Here is a 15,946-nt window from a genome sequence, read left to right as displayed (position 1 = left end):
AGGGATGGGAGGGAGAACCCTGAAGAAATAGTGAAGGGAGGGGAAGGGGAACAGAGAATCAGTGAGGGGTGGGGTTTGGGCAGAGAGGGGGACCGGTGACTGAACATGGCTAGTGAGGGGGAAGGGATGACAGGGGAGCAGAGATTAGGGGTAGGGATGGGGGGGGGAGAGAAGAGGGAGTGAGGGGCGGGATAAGGACAAATGTGCGTTGTGAGCTGGCTGTGCAGAGCTCTCCTTCTCTTCCCTATAGAATGCCCTTTTTCTGAGCACAGCCCTTGAAATGCCTGGGCCAATCTCAGACCTCCCCACCTCTTCTGCTGTGTCCTTTCCCCATCCTTACAGCTGCAAAGGCCCCTGAAAGGGGAGAGATGGGGAATTACTAGGGTGACCATATTTCCTATGCTGAATACAGGACATCTGGTAAAATTACTCATATTCAAGCCCACTCAATGGCAACCAATCAGAACTGTTCAGTACAAAAGTTCAAATTAACATAAACTTGAAGTCCCCACTAAGAAGAAGTATTGCTGAGCTGGATTCTTCTCATTTGCTAACTTATCTTGAGAGTGCCCACCAGGGAGGGGTACCACACACACACACCTGTACCCCTCTTTCACATGGGGGTATAACCAACCCATTCACACTCCCTGTCTGGCACACTCTGCCCTCCATGCTTGGCTGGCCCCTCAGACAGACCTTCCTCACCTAGGACCTGGCACCACATCTTCCCAAAGCAACAGGAGTGGAAATGTGGGGGGCACATCCTCCCCCTCCCAATCTCTGCCAGGGCTCACACCAGTGTGGTCAGCAGCAGCCTTTTGGCGCTCGCAGGAGGCAAATTGCTTCCAGTTGCTGTGTAGGAAGGGAGAGGGGGAAGGGATGACCTAGCCCACGTCTTTTCATATCTCCCCCCCCCCCCCCACTTCATGGCTGCAAGCAGCTTGTTCTTTCCTGCTCACGCAGTGTCAAAAGGCAGCCGACACCTCCAGGTTGCTGCTGGCCACTGACATAACCCAGCTGCCTCCTGTTGCCCTACTGCTCCAGTATGGGGAGGACGGTGTTGTGCCCTAAGGCTACCTTGTGCACCAGGGTCTATGGAAACTGCCCAGAGAGGTGGCTCAGCAGGGGAAGGTGTCATGGGGACAGAGCAGCCTCATGTTCCCTGAGGGCAGGACCCAGGGGGTGAAGAAGGTGCTAAGTCCCTGTCCCTGGGGCCATTGTGGAGCCTGCAGGTTCAGGGTGTGAAGAGGCTGGAAATCACATGTCCCCACCACCATGCCAGAGCTTAACTGAGGGGCGGAGAGCCTATGGGGCTTTGGAGCAGGCACATATCAGCACCTCCCGGCAGTGCACCAAACCAGAGGCTTTTGGGCTTTCCTGGGGTGCCTGCCCAGCCCGAGAGCAGCTGCTGGTGCCCTGGGAGCTCTGACTAGGGGCTGGTTCTCCACCCAGTGCCAGGAGGGGGACCAGTCTGCCAGCAGGGATATGGAAGCACAGTGAGGTGAAGGGGCAAAGCAAGGAAAGCACAGTGAGGGGGAGCATACAAAGGTTGGACACCAGAGGCCGCTGCCTGGTACCTTCCCACCGTTGCCAGCCACCCACCGCGGCTTGCAACGCATGGCCAATGCTGACCAGAAACAAGATGGGGGCAGGGAACACGGGGAGGGCTGTGCTGATAAAACAGCAGGGGAGCATGCAGTATTCTCACCCCACCAGGTGCCTTGTAGTCGCACCCCCATCAGTGGCCACTGATCCCCTCTGCTCACTGCTGGTGGGGAGACAACTGGTGAGCAGGAATCTAGCCAGCAGCAAGATCTGCCAGTACCGATGTGGGGGACAGAGGTGCTGCATGGGGGTCCACAAAGGGTTGTGTGCCCCACAAACACTTTGGGAGGGGCAAGGGGCCAGCAGCTGGCAGGCAGATCTTATGGATGGTTTGCCCAATGGCCCTCAGCCTGTGATTTGGGGGGTCTTGTGTGACTAGCAGGATGTCTGGCATGGCAGCAAGGATCGGGCTCCCCACACTCACAGCAGTGGGAAGCAGAATGACCTAGGCCTAGAGACTGGACCACGCTGCTCTGCTCTCTGGCTACCAGCTTTGTTGCTCATGGGCAGGTAGAGAAGCTTGGGAGAAAGAGTGGAACCCCCCCCCCCCACTCACTGTTGGTAGGAAGCAGAGCGACAGTTTGTGTGAATGCAATGGTCTGACTTTTGCTGCTGGTGCCAGGACCCCTGCTGATCCCTTGGGCCATATGACTCAGGGGAGGGGGGCTGGGGAAAAGGTGGGTCTGGGATGCGGGGCTGGGATGGGAAGAAGTGGGGCCCTGCCCTGGGGAGGAGTCACAGGGGGATCACCTGACTGGTATCCCCCTTCTGTCCCTCCCCAATCACCACTGACAGGAGAGATAAAAAATAGGGGCCAATTTGCAAGTCTCTAAGAAGAGTTGGGACACTTCCAGGAGATCTTAAATAAGGAACAGTCCCTTTGAAAAGTAGTTGCCTAGGAATTAACTGCTGCATAGAGCCCAGCATGGGAATAACTGGGAGCCATTGATTCCTGCCCCTGAAGTGCTGCTGCTGGCACAATGGGCTAAGCAGTAGAGACAGGCTATGTGGGCCACTGCAGTTTGCCTGGCCAGTGGGCCTGGCTGGGCCAGGTGCCCCTCTCTTAGATTGCATCTACAGTCTTGGGAGAGAGTCACAGCTAGGGACCCCCTTGACTTTCCCAGCGCTGGCCCTGACTGAGCTACTCAACCTTTGAGCATCATTCTTCCTTAGGAACCTTTGAGCTAGTTAACAACACAGTGAAAAGAAGGGGCCTGCATTTTGCGTTTGAACTTTCAGCAAGGCCTAGAGAAAGTTCTTCCCAAGCAGATCCTGAAGAAACAAATGGATCTTGGCAAGGCACCAGGGATGGGATGGGATGGGGCTGCACTATTCTAACCCTAAACCTAGCAAGGCACTGGGGTTAGGGTTAGCGAGTGAGGGGTGGAATAAGGAAAAATGTGCGTTGTGAGCTGGCTGTGCAGAGCTCTCTTTCTCTTCCCTATAAAATGCCCTTTTTCTGAGCACTGCCCTTGGGCTCTGAGTCTCCTGCAACCTAGAAATGCCTGGGCCAATCTCAGACCTCCCCACCTCTCCTGCTGTGTCCTTTCCCCATCCTTACAGCAGCAAAGGACACTGAAAGGGGATAGGGAAGGGAGGGATGGGGAATTACTAGGGTGACCATATTTCCTATGCTGAATACAGGACATCTGGCAAAATTACTCATATCCTTTTGCCCCCTCTTGTCCTACCCCCAGGCACAGTACTGTACAGGGGGGTTGCATGATCCAGTGGAAGGGCCTGGCCTGTCACTGTTTCCTGACAGATGGAATTAGGATTTGAACTGGCTCCAGCTCAGCCTCACTTCTGAGTCTCGAATCAGTCTGTGGAACTCCTTGCCAGAGGATGTTGTGAAGGACAAGACTATAATAAGATTCAAAGAATGAGCCAGATGAATTCATCAAGGATAGGTCCATCAATGGCTATTAGCCAGGAGGGGCAAGGAAGGTGTCCCTAGCCACTGTTTGTCAGAAGCTGGAAATGGGTGTCAGGCAGGGATGGCCCGTGCCTATAGGCAAACTCGGCAGCCACCTAGGGCGCCAAATTCTCATGGATTGAGAACTGGTTAAAAGACAGGAAACAAAGGCTAGGAATAAATGGTAAATTTTCAGAACAGAGAGAGGTAACTAGTGGTGTCCCTCAAGGGCCAGTCCTGGGACCAATCCTATTTAACTTATTCATAAATGATCTGGAGAAAGGGGTAAGCAGAGAGGTGGTGAAGTTTGTGAATGATACTAAACTGTTTAAGACAGTCAAGACAGAAACAGACTGTGAAGAACTTCATAAAGATCTCACCAAACTGAGTGATTGGGCAACAAAATGGCAAATGTATCAGAGGGGTACCCGTGTTAGTCTAAATCTGCAAAAGTGATGAGGAGTCCTGTGGCACTTTACAGACTAACCGAAGTGTTGGAGCATAAGCTTTCGTGGGCAAAGACCCACTTCGTCAGATGCATGTCAAAGTGGGTCTTTGTCAAAGTGGGTCTTTGCCCACGAAAGCTTATGCTCCAACACTTCGGTTAAAATGGCAAATTAAATTTAATGTGGATAAGTGTAAAGTAATGCACATCGGGAAAAATAACCCCAACTATACGTACAGTATGATGGGGGCTAATTTGGCTATGACAGATCAGGAAACAGATCTTGGAGTTATTGTGGATAGTTCTCTGAAAACTTCCACACATTGTGCAGCAGCGGTCAAAAAGGCAAATAGGATGCTAGGAATTATTAAGAAAGGGATAGAAAATAAATCACAGAATATCTTACTGCCCCTGTATAAAACTATGGTACGCCCACATCTTGAATACTGTATACAGATGTGGTCTTCTCACCTCAAAAAAGATATTTTGGCCTTGGAAAGGGTTCAGAAAAGGGCAACTAAAATGATTAGGGGTTTGGAATGGGTCCCATATGAACAGAGATTAAAGCGACTGGGGCTTTTCAGTTTAGAAAAGAGGAGACTTAGGGGGGATATGATAGAGGTATACAAAATCATGAGTGGTGTGGAGAGGGTGAATAAAGAAAAGTTATTTATTAGTTCCCATAATAGAAGAACTAGAGGACACCAAATGAAGTTAATGGGTAGCAGGTTTAAAACTAATAAAAGAAAATGCTTCTTCACACAGCGTGTAGCCAACCTGTGGAACTCCTTGCCAGAGGAGGCTGTGAAGGCTAGGACTATAACAGAGTTTAAAGAGAAGCTAGATAATTTCATGGAGGTTTGGTCCATAAAAGGCTATTAGCCAGGGGATAGAAATGGTGTCCCTGGCCTCTGTTTGTCAGAGGCTGGAGAAGGCTGGCAGGAGACAAATCGTTTGATCATTGTCTTTGGTTCACCCCTCCGGGGCACCTGGTGCTGGCCACTGTCGGCAGACAGGCTACTGGGCTAGATGGACCTTTGGTCTGACCCAGTACGGCCGTTCTTATGTAAGTTAAATGGGGCGCCAAATTCCCTGCCACTTCCTCTTCCCCTTCCCATAACACCTGGCTTTGGCCCCAGAGGAGGAGCGCGGGGAGTTGGCTCCAGGGGAGGCAGGCGGATGGGGGTTTCCCCACGCTACAGGAGGAGATGGGTCGGCCCTGGGAGGCATGTGTGGGGGTTCTCTGGCCTTGGGAGGAGGGGTTGGTCCTGAGGGAGGCGGCATGCAGGGGTTCCCCGTGCCGCGGGAGGAGTGGGTCGGCCCTGGAGGAGGAGGAGTGTGGGGGTTTCCCCGCGTCGTGGTGGTGGGGGTTGCCCCAGGAGAGGCGCGTGCCGGCTTCCCTCGGGGGGGGGGGGATCCTGGGAGGAGGCGGGTGCAGGGGACTCCCTCCCCCCACTGGCACCCTGTTCCCTCTTCCCTGTCCCCAGACACTGAACTCCATTCCCAGGCCCCTCTCCCCAGCCACAGAACCAAAAACCTCAGCCTATATCTGCCCTTGGGGTTGGGGGGGGTGGGCGCCAATTGCATGGTTTGCTTAGGGCGCCAGTTGCTGGCAGCTAGTCTAGGGCCGCTCCTGGTGTCAGGGAATGGTTCACTGGATGATTCCCGGTTCTGTTCATTCCCTCTGGGCTACCTGGCATTGGCCACTCTCAGAAGAGAAGATTCCAGGCTAGATGGACCTTTGGTCTGACCCAGTCTGGCCATTCTGTGCATTTCTGATGGAGACGTCACAAACAGGAAATCCTTTCAGGACGTGCTTGGGCCCTGATTCCCGGATGTTCCCAGCAATCAGCAGCTTCCTGCATTCAGATGGAAGATTAAAATAAGTGAAGAAATCAGGCACCTGCTAGGTCTGTGTGAATCCTGGAGCTTCAGGGGGAGGGGGTAGAATTTCCCTCAATGGGAAGAACTATCTGGGCAGCAGCAGTTATCCTGGTGACACTGCTCTGTACTAGGGTCACACCAGTTAGCAAGGTCCCTTTGAAAAATGACGTCCTGAAAGTGGCACAACCTCTGCAACGTTGCCTGGGGGGTAGGAACTAGTACCTTGGCTTTTTGGAACCCTTCCCGTGGCCTTGTCCCAGAAAAGCTATGTTAGTGCCGTTTGTCACTGGGGGGGCGGTGGAGCCAGCAGGCCCTGCACCATCATCCGGAGCCAGATGTGGCTCTCAGCCAGCAGGGAGAGCAGAAGGGTTATTTGCTCACAGAGACACAGAGTAGAACAGACTTGTCAGCACAGGAGCCAGGAGCATCCTGTACAACCCAGCTTGGACTGGGAGTGGGGAGAGGACTCAGAGCCAATGGTTCTGCCCCCCCAAGCCAGCCAGAGTCACTCACACACCCAGCAGCACATCTCTGCCTGCAGCCTTTGTCCTGTTTCCTGAACAAAAGGTGCCACGTGGTTATGCCAGGCTCAAGTTACAGAAAGCCTTAGCTATTGTATACATGCTAACTGGTGCAGCTTCTCTCAGTTAGAAAGTCATAGAGCATAAGAACGGCCATACTGGGTCAGACTAAAGGCCCATCCAGCCCAGTGTCCTGTCTGCCAACAGTGGCCAATGCCAGATGCCCCAGAGGGAGGGAATTCACAGGATCCCTCCTCTGTCACCCATTTCCAGACAAACAGAGGCTAGGGACACCATTCCTACCATCCTGGCTAATACCCTATGATGGACCTGTTCTCCATGACTTTATCTAGCTCTTTTTTGAACTCTGTTAGAGTCTTTGCCTTCCTAACATCCTCTGGCAAGGAGTTTCACGGGTTCGAGTCACACTTGAAATTCCATCCCCAGCTGGGCACCGTTCCAGTGTCCAGGGAAAGTGAGGCATGCACTCAGACTTACTACAGAACAGTACAGAAGTGTAGAAACCACATCAAACATAACAGTGAACAGAGCAAATACAATCCCCTTGCTGCTAGGACAGGTTCAGATGAGGTTCTACAAAGATTAGGGTGGGTCTGGAGCTGACCCTCTGGCTGTCTCTCCTGTTGGCCCTGATGAATGACCACACAGAGTTCCTGCTGATGGGAGCCCCCTCCATGTTACCTCCTTTGCTTTTTGCCCAGGCCCATTCTGAAGTCCCAAGTCAGAGGCCCATCCTCAGGCTTGTGCAACTGGCTGCTGTTGGGGGAGGGGAAGGAGATGAGGAGAATATGGTTTCTGTTAATTTGTTTACAAGAATGTTTACAATCATGGAAATTCTGTGTGGCTCTGACAGGCCCTTTCGAGACAGCTGGATTGAGCAACAGCATCTGTATATACACTGATGCTGCAAAACCCCAGCAGGGAGGGTCTTAGCCCCTGCCTCCCAGACCTGCTTGCTCCCTTCCACTGTCACCTAGTCCTTCTCCCAGAGCCCACAACAAGATCAATCCCTACAGTCTATTTCCAAGAGTCTGCCTGGTCTAGCCCTAACTGTTCAGAGCACAGGGTCGCCCCACAGTTCCCTGCCTACTATCTCACTCAGCAAATAATGTGACCAGCCCCTGTGTCTCCACAGCCTGGGGGTCCATGAAGTCCTGTTCATTCTGGCTCATCTGTCCCTGCCCAGGTTCCCACCTGCTAAATTTGCCAAGGCCCATCAGCTTAAACAAGCAGCCCACTTGCTATTCCACCCTGATCTCCCATCACAGCTCACTCATCTTACCCATTACAAAGATAGTGTCCCTAATTATCACCTCTAATAGCATTAGCTCACAGACATTTACCTTCCCCATCCCCCTTCTGTTCTGAAATTTTATTTGTCCTTTTCATGTGTGTTCTTTTTTTTTTTAATTGTATCCTTTGGTATATATGGTTGTGACAATTTTCTTCCACTATTTGATCTGAGGAAGTGGGTCTGGCCCATGAAAGCTCATCACCTAATAAACCATCTTGTTAGTCTTTAAAGTGCTACATAGTCCTGTTTTTTGTTTGGTCTTACTGGTGAGACAGGACCACCTAGAGGCCAAGGTGCATTGAGCCAGGCGTTGTACAAACATGACAAGAGGGCAGCTCCTATCCTCAAGAGTGTAAGACAAGAGATAGCAGGTGCAACAAACAGATGGGATCCTCTGGTGATCAGGAGTGTCATCCATTCACAACACGGCAGCTGCCTTGCCATTGCCAAGTATTTTGTAAACACCACAGCATAAGTAGGTTTTAAGGAGAGATTGAAAAGGAGAATAGTGCAGTGGCCCCTGTGTACTGCTTCTGGTGAACCCAGAACCAGTCAGCACCTAGAGCTGCTGTGCACATTTTACAAAGAATGTGGAAAAATTGGCAAGAGTCACAGGTGGCTGCACATAGGGACTGGGCATCTCACGCTAAAAGATCTGCATCAGCTCTGGCAGGAGTCACATGGTGAACTGTTTTGGCCTGTGTTATCCAGATGGTCAGACTAACTCGGAATAGGTCCTTTTGGACTTTAACATCCACTAATCTCTTTATCAGGGAATCCCAGCAGGAAGGACCTGCTGTTATTTGGGGGGTCTCCCAATTAGCCAGTAGAACTGTATCAAGCTGGGAGGTGACTTATGTTGAGAAAAGGGAATCAGAAGGAAACCAACACACACCTTCTAATCTGGGAGCCAAGACAGGACTGAAACCCGTGATTCTATCAGTAATTACAGTGTGTGCATGTAGGGGAACAGAGGGGAATTGCAGATGCAGAAAAAAAATTCAGTGAAGCTTAGTTGCTGAGGGGTGCACTTTTAGTGCTATCATACTAAAGCTGCTGCTCCACATTGTAACAAGGAATGCAGTGGCACCTTAAAGACTAACAATTTTGTTACAGCATAAACATTCATGAGTTGGAACTTACTTCATCGTTTGCACCAGGAAAAAGAAACAGAAAGCAGGGATCCAGAGACAGGAGTGTTACCTCAGAAATAATTAAGAACATAAAACATAAGAACAGCCATACTGGGTCAGACCAAAGATCCATCTAGTCCAGTATCCTATCCGCCGACAGTGGCCAATGCCAGATGCCCGAGAGGGAGGGATCACAACAGGTAATTCTCACATGATCCCTACCCTGTCACCCACCTCCAGAGAAACAGATGCTAGGGATACCATTCCTACCCTTCACCGAATCCTCTGGCAAGCAGTTCCACAGCTTGACTGTGCTGCTGAGTGAAGAAAAACTTCCTTTTCTTTGTTTTAAACCTCCTGCCTATTAATTTCATTTGGTGACCCCTAGGTCTTATATTGTGGGAATAAGTAAATAACTTTTCCTTATTCACTTTTTCCATACCAGTCATGATTTTATAGACCCCTACCATATCCTCCCTTAGAAAAGGGGAGACTAAGCTGAAAAGTCCAAGTCTTTTTCATCTCTCTTCATATGGGACCTATTCCAAAACCCTAATAATTTTTGTTGCCTTTTTCTGAACTTTTTCCAATGCCAATATATTGTTTTTGAGATAAGGCAACCACATCTGTACGCAGTATTCAAGATGTGGGCTTACCATAGTTTTATATAGAGGCAATAAGATTTTTTTTGTCTTAATCTCTATCCCTTTGTTAATGTTTCTTAACATTCTATTTGCTTTTTTGACTGCCACTGCACACTGAGTGGATGTTTTCAGAGAACTATCCACAGTGACTCCAAGATTTCTGTCTTGAGTAGTTGTAGCCAAATTAGTTCCCATCAAATTGTATATATATAGTTGGGATTCTTTTTTACTTTACATTTATCAGCATTAAATTTCTTTTGCCATTTTGTTGCCCAATCACCTAGTTTGATGAGATCTTTTTGAAGCTCTTTACAGTCCGCTTTGGTCTTAATTATCTTGAGCAGTTTGGTATCATCTGTAAGTTTTGCCACCTCACTGTTTACCCCTTTCTCTAGATCATTTATAAAATAAGTTGAATAGGATGAGTCCCAGGACAGACCCTTGGGGGATCCCACTAGTTACCCCTCTCCATTCTGAAAGTTTACCCTTTATTCCTACCCTTTGTTTCCTGTCTTTTAACCAGTTTAATCCATTAAAGGATATTCCCCCTTATCCCATGACAGCTTACTTTACTTAAGAGGCTTTGTTGAGGGATCTTGTCAAATTTTCTGGAAATCTAACTATACTATATCCACTGGATCCCCCTTGTCCACAGGTTTGTGAACCACTTCAAAGAACTTTAGCAAATTAGTGAGGCATGATTTCACTTTACATAAACCATGCTGACTTTCCCCCCAACAAATTATATTCATCCATGTGTCTGACAATTTTATTCTTTACTATAGTTTCAACTAATTTGCCTGGTACTGACGTTAGACTTATCAGTCTGTAATTGCCAGGATCATCACCTCTAGAGCCCTTTTTAAATATTGGCATCATGTTAGCTACCTTCCAGTCATTAGGTATGGAACCTGATTTAAAGGATAGGTTACAAATCACAGTTAATAGTTCTGCAATTTCCCATTTGAGTTCTTTCAGAACTCTTCGGTGAATGCCATCTGGTCCCAGTGACTTGTTACTGTTAAGTTTATCAATTTGTTCCAAAACTTCCTCTAATGACACCTCAATCTGGGACAATTCCTCAGATTTGTCACCTAAAAAGAATGGCTCAGGTTTGGGAATCTCCCCAATATCCTCAGCTGTGAAGACTGAAGCAAAGAATTAATTTAGCTTCTCAGCTATGACTTTATCATCTCAGTGCTCCTTTAGCATCTCGATTGTCCAAGGGCCCCCACTGGTTGTTTAAGCGGGCTTCCTGCTTTTGATGTACTTAAACATTTTACTATTACTTTTTGGCTGCGTCTAGATTGGCATGATTTTCTGGAAATGCTTTTAACGGAAAAGTTTTCCATTAAAAGCATTTTCGGAACAAAGCGTCTAGATTGGCACGGACGCTTTTCCACAAAAGCACTTTTTGCAGAAAAGCGTCCATGCCAATCTAGACGCGCTTTTCCGCAAAAAAGCTCTGATCGCCATTTTCATGATCGGGGCTTTTTTATGGAAAACAAATCTGAGTTGTCTACACTGGCCCTTTTGCGCAAAAGCTTTGCGCAAAAGGGACTTTTGCCTGAACGGGAGCAGAAAAAGAAGTTACTCACCTTGTGCAGTAATGATTGTTCTTTGAGATGTGTGTCCCGTGGGTGCTCCACTGTAGGTGTCGGGCTTGTCCCGGCGCCGCAGATCGGAGATCTTTTCTAGCCGTAGTCTGCCGAACCATGCATGCGCGAAGTACGGCTCGTGGCTTTTCGTGCCGTTTGAGTGTTGGCAGTCCGGCTCCCGCCAGTTCCTCCTGCCTCTTGCTCTGAAAGACACAAGTAGAGAAAAACTCCGAAGAGGGGAGGAGGGCGGGTCGTGGAGCACCCACGGGACACACATCTCGAAGAACAATTGTTACTGCACAAGGTGAGTAACTTCTTTTTCTTCTTCGAGCAGTGGCCCATGGGTGCTCCACTGTAGGTGAATGTACAGCAGTAGCTCACAAAAGGTGGTGGGTTCAGAGCTAGCATGCCGTAGCTGAGGATAACACCGCTGCCGCCACCGCCGAATCAGGTATCAAGAGATTGGGGATGGCATAATGTGTAGCGAAGGTTAGGTTGGAAGACCATGTAGCAGCTCTACAGATATCTATCAAAGGAACTCCCTTGAGGAATGCAGTAGACGTTGCGGCAGCCCGAGTCGAATGGGCTCTCAAAGTTGACGGCAGTGATTTGCTTCGCAGTTTATAACAAGACCTTATGCATTGTACAATAGTGGAGGAGATGCGTTGAGTGGACAATGAGCGACCTTTAGTACGGTCCGCCATTGATATTAGTAGCAAGTCCGCTGCTCGGAAAGGTTTGGTTCTCTCGATATAGAAGGCGAGAGCACATCTGATGTCCAAAGTGTTCAGGCGCGCATGTTCTGGTGAAGTGTGTGGTTTGGGGTGGAATATAGGAAGAATTAAAGGCTTGTTGATGTGAAAACGAGAGATGACTTTGGGGCGAAAACGTGGTTGCGTTCGCAATATCACCGCTTGGTGTGTAAAAACTGTATAGGGAGGAGAGACTGATAGTGCAGCTAGCTCACTCACTCTCCTCGCGGAAGTAACTGCCAACAAGAAAATGACCTTCATGGACAGGTCGTGTAGATTGCATGTTGCTAGCGGTTCGAAGGGTTTGCCCATCAGAGTATTCAGGACCATTTTGAGGTCCCAAGGATCCGATGGTTGGGTATAATGTGGATACAAGTTGGACAGTCCCTTCAAGAACCTTTTCGTTGTCGGATGGGAGAATACGGAACGTCCATTGACGGGTAGGTGAAAGGCTGTTATTGCAGCGACCTGAACTCTAATGGAAGCGCAGGTAAGGCCCGAATTTTTGAGGTGTACAAGGTAGTCCAGGATATACTGTAGAGGTGTAGAGACTGGATTTAGACCCTTTTGGAAACACCATGATGAGAAGCGCGAGCATTTTGAGAGGTAAGTAGTTCGCGTGGATAATTTTCTACTGTTTAGTAAAATGTGCTTGACCAATTGTGAGCATGATACTTCTGATTGTTGGAACCAACTAGGTACCACGCCATGAGTGCGAGATGGTCCACCTGCGGATGGAGCAGGGAGCGATGATTTTGCGAGAGCAGATCGTGTCGAATTGGTAGAGGACACGGAGGACGTATTGACATGCGATGGAGGTATGGATACCACGTTTGCCTGGGCCAGGAGGGGGCTATTAGGATTACTGTGGCTCCCTCCCGAATAATTTTCTCCACTACCCTGGGAATCAAGGGTGTGGGTGGAAATGTGTAAAGTAGGTGACGTCCCCAGTTGTATAGGAAAGCGTCGCCTTTTGAATCTCGTCCGATTCCTGCTCTCGAGCAATACTGAGGACATTTTGCGTTGTGACGAGTGGCAAATAGGTCCACTAACGGAAATCCCCATTGTCGAAATATCGAAGCGAGCACTGTGGGATGTAACTCCCACTCGTGGTTGAGAGAGAAATGCCTGCTGAGGGCATCAGCCGTAACATTGTAGTGGCCCAGGAGATACTCTGCGATTAAAAAGACGTTGTGGCGATTGCACATGTTCCATAGACATACCGCTTCTGCGCACAAGGAGTGGGATCTGGCTCCACCTTGTTTGTTTACATAATAAACCGTTGTCATATTGTCTGTAAGGACTCGTATTACTTGTCCCCGAATGATGGGAAGGAAGTGCTGACATGCTTTGTACACTACCCTGAGCTCCAGGAAGTTGATGTGCATCAGTGATTCGTCTGGTGACCATAGGCCTTGTACCTGTTCGGGGTCGAGGTGTGCGCCCCATCCGATGAGTGACGCATCTGTTGTGAGCTGTGCCGACGGCTGAGGGCAATGAAAGGGTACGCCGGACATTAGATTGTCTGGACCTGACCACCAAGCTAGTGACTTTTTGACATGGGTGGGAACCGTTACTGTCATGTGGACGTCGCGTACATTGGGGGGACAGATGCGTGCCATCCAATGTTGAAGGCATCGAAAACACAACCTTGCGTGTTTGACAACATACGTTGTGGAAGCCATGTGCCCCATAAGCTGTAGGCACCGTAGTATGGGAACCGCTGGGCTGATGAGTAAGATCTGGATCAAATCCTGCATCATCTGGAACCTTTCTATTGGTAATGATGCACGTTCACGCGTAGAGTAAAGACAAGCACCTATGAATTGTATTGATTGGTGCGGTTCCAGTGAGGACTTCAGGATATTGAGAATGAGACCCAGCTCCTCGAAGACTGTGCGCATTGTCTCTGTAGCATCACGTGCTTCCTGCAATGATTGGGCTCTGATTAAGCAATCATCGAGGTATGGAAAAATCATTATGTGTAGACGATGAAGATATGCAGTCACTATGGCCAGGGTCTTGGAGAAAACCGGTCTCTTGTCGGCTCCACGGAACGGCAAGACCTTGTATTGGAAATGGTCTGTACCGATTTGGAAGCATAGGAATCTTCTGTGTGCCAGATGAATCGCAATGTGAAAGTATGCGTCCTGAAGATTGAGGGACGTGAACCAATCCCCGTTCTGAAGTGCTGGGATGATTGTAGCCAAGGTAACCATTTGAAACCATTGTTTTCGCAAGAAACGGTTGAGGTCGCGAAGATCTAGTATCAGTCTCCATCCCCCTGATTTCTTTTCCGTCACACAATATCGGGAATAAAACCCTCTGCCCTTGAACTCGTTCGGAATGGGTTCTATTGCTCCGACAGCAAGTAGACGAGTAACTTCTTGCCTTAGCAAGGGCTTGTGAGATGGGTCCCTGAAAAGGGACGAGGCGGGGGGGGGGGGGGGAGGGAGGGGTAGCGACATGAATGGAATGGTGTAACCGAGGCAAATTGTCTGACGGACCCATTTGTCGGTGGTGATGTAAGCCCATCGATGGAGGTACGGTCTCAGACGGTGGTGAAAAATCGCCTTTGTAGCACTCAGACTGGTGATGGTAGGAATGGTTCTCAATCCCTCGAGTGATGCGTCAAACTTGCTGTCTAGCACCCTGTTGGGAAGTCGTTTTGGGCGGCGGACGTCTCCGCTGCTGACGCTGTCTACCTCTTGTTGGTCTTGTGGCCTATACTGAGGAGATTGTCGTAAGGGGGGCCTCTGTCTTTGGTAGGGGGTATATCGTTTCTTACGGTATGGAGGGGTGTACATGCTCAACGTTTTTAGAGTGGTTCTGGAGTCCTTCCCCGAGTGCAGAAGTTGGTCAGTCTTGTCAGAAAAGAGATTTTGTCTGTCAAAGGGTAGGTCCTCGACCTTCGACAAGAGGTCCTTGGGAGCGGACGACTGCTGCAGCCAGGATGCTCTGCGCATAATGACCGATGTAGCAGTCGTGTGCGCTGCAGTGTCGGCTGTGTCCAGGGCAATATGTAAGGCCGTTCTAGAGGCTGCATAGCCCTCTTGTATTACAGCCTTTAAAATGTCCTGTTTCGCCTCTGGAAGGTGTTGAAGAAGCGGTATAAGCTTGGCGTAGTTGTCAAAATTGTGATTCGCCAACAGTGCGGAATAGTTGGCCATACGCAGAGAAAGTGTTGCCGAGGAGTATACTTTACGTCTGAATAAATCAAGACGCTTACTGTCTCTGTCTGCAGCAGTAGGCTTGTGTTGTGGCATCTTTGCCTTTTGTTGTACTGCATTCACAACCAACAAAATAGGCTGTGGATGAGCAAAGAGGAATTCCATCCCCTTAGCGGGGACGAAATACTTTTTATCCGCCTTCTTATTTGTGGGCGGGGTGGATGCAGGCAGCTGCCAAATATCGTTTGCAATTTCAAGAATGGCCGCGTCCAGTGGCAACGAGATCTTGGGCTGGTGAGATTGTTTGATATTTCGGAGGAAGTGGTGCTGTTTTTGTTGCACGGCCTCCAGCTGCACGTTTTGACTCTCTGCCACTCTTTTAAACAGCTCTTGAATCTGGTGCAGGTCGTCCGATGGTGAGGTATCTCCCTGAAAAACTGCATCGTCTGGTGATGATGAGGATTGATCCGTGGGCGATTGGTCAGGTTCAGGATTCCGAATGGGAAGGGGTTGTTGGGTGTGAGAAGGAGACCCAGAGGGAGTTGGTGGCCTTGAAGAAGCAGAGAGAGCGGAGTGCTTTTGGGCGAGAGAGGCTTGAGGGGACTGGTGATAAGACGACGATCTATGGTGATAGTAGGGCGACGTGGAACGATGGGACCTCTTGGAATAATCAGAACGGGTTGAAAACGTGGGCGATCTTGGCGATCATGACCTTCCTCTGTAACAGGTGCTGTAATTGGGTGAACGACGATCATCATGGTAGAAATGCCCGGATTGTGGAGAAAATTGACCAGTACGAGAATACTCAGAGTACGCCAGGGATGGTGATCGTATTTCAGGAGAAAACTCCGGACTTGGTGAGAGAGAAGATAATCTCCTGGATCTATGAGCAGATGGTGCCAATAACTGTTCCGGTGGAGAGGAAGTTGGAGTGGAGAGCACAGAGTGAGGGATTACCTTCACT

The sequence above is a fragment of the Pelodiscus sinensis genome, unplaced genomic scaffold (assembly GCF_049634645.1).
Source record: "Pelodiscus sinensis isolate JC-2024 unplaced genomic scaffold, ASM4963464v1 ctg95, whole genome shotgun sequence".
In the NCBI taxonomy this organism is placed as follows: domain Eukaryota; kingdom Metazoa; phylum Chordata; order Testudines; family Trionychidae; genus Pelodiscus; species Pelodiscus sinensis.
This window is presented reverse-complemented; position numbering follows the sequence as displayed.